This window comes from Atta cephalotes (assembly GCF_000143395.1).
Source record: "Atta cephalotes unplaced genomic scaffold scaffold00017, whole genome shotgun sequence".
In the NCBI taxonomy this organism is placed as follows: domain Eukaryota; kingdom Metazoa; phylum Arthropoda; class Insecta; order Hymenoptera; family Formicidae; genus Atta; species Atta cephalotes.
This window is the reverse complement of record NW_012130081.1, coordinates 3733399-3737143: the sequence shown is the minus strand read 5'-3', so window position 1 is coordinate 3737143 and position 3745 is coordinate 3733399. Positions and strand designations below refer to the sequence as shown.

At 35.4% G+C, this 3745-nt stretch overlaps 1 protein-coding gene across 1 annotated transcript in view; it reads right to left on the bottom strand.

Annotated features, from left to right (window-relative positions):
- The window catches only part of LOC105618533 (zinc finger protein 600), a 36983-nt gene that overhangs the window by 13137 nt on the left and 20101 nt on the right, over nt 1-3745 (bottom strand). The window lies entirely within an intron of this gene.

Here is a 3745-nt window from a genome sequence, read left to right as displayed (position 1 = left end):
TAGTGTGTGTGTGTGTGTGTGTGTGTGTGTGTGTGTGTGTGTGTGTGTGTGTGTGTGTGCACGCGCGCACAATAAAATATATATATATATGCACACACACACACACACACACACACGCGCGCGCGCGCGCACGCACGCACGAACGCACGCACACACACGTATATATAATATTGTAGTTCAGGTAAACAAATTCATCAATTGTAAAGCTGAGGTGGATAAAATCTCATTTTCTCGCTTGTGTGAAGATTCCTTAAAATATGCTCTGCGGAAATGTTAAATCCTTTCCAACGCTAAGCTGTTTGGCACCATAATGTTTGGGAATTATGTCCGATGGATTAAGCGTTTTCGGCTCTTTTGATTATAAGGATATTTTGATTCTCCATTGCATATTTTATCATAACAATCCCAGCCCCTCTTACCGTCCGTATTTTATCTGGGAGGTGTGATCATATTTATTATTATGATATTATATTTCAATTGACAATTTAAATAAAATGTAAAAAAAATCTCCGGCTTTAATAATTTATTAAGGATGTAAGACACATCATGTACGATAATCCAAGTAAAAGTTCTGATGAAAAGTGCAAAGTAATGCAAAATGGCGAATAGGAATTAGTGATTTTTCTTGTACATATCAGATATGTTTAATTATAAATACAAGTTTAAAATTAAATATAATTGCGAATTCAAACATCGCCAATTAGTATATATTAGTATATATATTCGTTTGTAGCACCTGAACTATCAAGCGAGAATGTTGATGGACGTTTCATTTCGCGTGCGGCGCTCGTAAGAAAGATACATAATTTAGTTAACTATGGAAGTGGTCGTTCCTTGTTCACAGCGCATCACATTCACCACGGAAATAATAAAATCCTCGTTATAATAAAATCAAAGAGATTACTCGCCGTTTCCTTGATAGAAATTAATGACAGGCGTGACTGTATCGGAGTTTCCTACGCAGTGAATCGGTTCAAGGCCCGCTTCATGAACGTCGTAATTGCAATGAGTTATGATAGTCGTGCACATCCGAAGACATGACTTTTCCGCCGGATTGAAGTCGGCGATAAAAGTGACAGCTGCGCGTAAAGTTGTATTTTCTCACATTGCACTGTGGCGTCTTGAGAAATTATGTTCCTGTCGTAATAAAGCAAACTCTTGCAAGGAGATACGCTAAATACGCAGAATCCTACTTGGCATACGAGCCAAACACGAAAAAAAAACTCATTCCTGGCTTAATTGACGTGCAATCGATTCTATCGAGCGAGTTTCCAGCCAGTGATGTAAAAAAGATGCTTTATTCTCGTTTTTTAAATGTTAGATAGAATATCTTTCGTTGATAAAAAAACGTACTTAAAATTTACTATACACTTATATTTTTAATATAAAACGGGGTGTTAAAAAGTATTAAAATTAAAATCAATATAAAATATAAATCAATATAAAATCATAATAATAAGTAATTAATAAATAATTAATTTAATAAATAATAAATATGTAATATACAACAAATAAGAAAGCCTGTAACGTTTCAGTAATACTTTAACAACATTGCAATAAATATTTTTAATTAATTAATACTTTATTTAAGTAATACTTTAACAATATTGCAAACGTTGCAATAATGTCGTTGTGAACTGTGTTGTATAGGTCTACCCAGAAATCTAAAAAGTCCGCAATCCACAAGGACTGATCTCGTTCGGCACATCTAGCAAATTACGAGAAAACATTAAAAAATTCTACACACGCAAAGCTTGATGAGAGTGCGATCCTGCTGGAATGCTGATAGAACAATATTAATATCAGCGCCAAGCGAGATAGTAAAGAGGAGGAGAGAAAGGAGTAAAAGAAGAAAGAGGAAAAGAGAATGTCAGGTCTATCTCTGCGTTTTTCGACCGGGAATGTCGCAGGCATGACAAGAGGTCGTTAAGGGGAACTTCTCGGTCGCTCGATTGGGCAAGCGGATGCGGTCACCGGCGGATGATTTAGCGCGACGTCCGCCGTCATCTCGTGAAATACGTACCGAACCGTCGCCGGCGGCGGTCTAGGACCGACCGCCATCTGAAAGTCTAATTCGTATCGCCGCGTGATCGCCATTATATACGTCAGAGTAAACGCCACGGCCGCGCACCGATGATGCGCGGAACGTTTCCCCGCTCGAAGAACTTGAGAGAAACTTGTCTTGTGGGAGGCGGTCGCGATTTCCGGACGGCAGCCTCACGAGCCGCCTCCTACTTTCAGGGTCACGCGATCCTTTCGAAGGATCGAGCGCTACGGCCGTTAACGGCCTGACGACTTTATAGCACCCTGCGCGAGTTTTTAACGCTTTTTATTCCGCCCAGGTCCTGCGGCAGTAAAAGTGATGACGGGCGAAGCTAAGGTTTCACTTTACCTCGCGCTCGTTGATCGGCATTTTGTAGCCGCGTGTAGCAAGTCGACACGACGTACACGAGATCGTTTTCGTTGTCTTTCTTTGAAGTGCAAGCTAATAGCATCGATGGATTTATGGACTTATGGTCGAATAAACTCAGATAAACAATACTTTGTTAGACGATTTAATTTCATTGTCAAATAAAAATCACTTAGCTTCCTTATTATTAAATTCCTTTTATTTTACGTTTATGCTTATGTTTTATTTGGTTTTTCATTACTTGTAGATTATTCGTAGCTTTTATTATTTTGCTATACTATTCTATATATTATTCTTTCTATATATTATTAATTTTTGACATTAAATTATGCAATTTTTAGCGTTTTAAAAGTTTCCTATTTTTTATTAAGTAATGTACCTATATCTATTTAAATTTTTCGGTCAGGTAGCACATTCACGTTAATTGTCAAAATCCGATAATTCCGCAACATCAAATCATTGCGCATCATTCGCAAAGAATTTAACGAGTCGACGAGCTTCCCTTCCTAATTACACGAGCCGTGTAACCGGTTTATCATCTCATATCAGAAATTAACTTGAACAAATCTAATATATATACGTTCGTTGCAACCATTCGCCGAGGGCACATAAGTAACTATGATGCCTCGTATAAAAAAAACCCGCGTAACATTTACGGTTTCGAATAAACGGCAATAATTTTACAATCTTCGTCTATGTCGGTAATTCAGCTTTATGATCGCGGAACCTCATAAGGCGATTAAGATCTTTGCTCGTCGGTACTTTACACAAGGTCTATGCAGGGACGAACGATGACTATCTAGAGCCTGAAGACAACTAATTTTTTAAATAAAAAAATATTATTTGTTTCTTAGAAAGTGAACGCTTCTTAGAATTTTTTTGATAAAAGTAGTAATTGTTAAAAAATAAGAAGATAAAACTATTAATTTTTTGTACGCAATTGAATTAAAAATAATTAAAAATAGAGTTAATAAGTATATCTCTCTCTGAAAAATATCTTCTATCTTTTTGCAATTAAAAGTCAAAAAGTTTATATGAAATAGCAGTAAAATATAAATTTGTTTTAATTATTAATTATAAAAAATGTGAAGTACTTTTTGGAATATTTTGAAAGAAAATTGATTTCAAATGGTAATCAACAGCATAAAGAATAATTCAGTTAATATTTAAATATTGTATCTTATTCTTTGAAAGTGAATCAGTGTATTATTAGTAAAAAACAATAAATATTCGCTGATGATTGTATCAGTTATATCAGTTATAAATGTAGCACTAGAGTCACTGATTCACTTTTAGAGAATATATTTATATATATATATATATATATATATATAT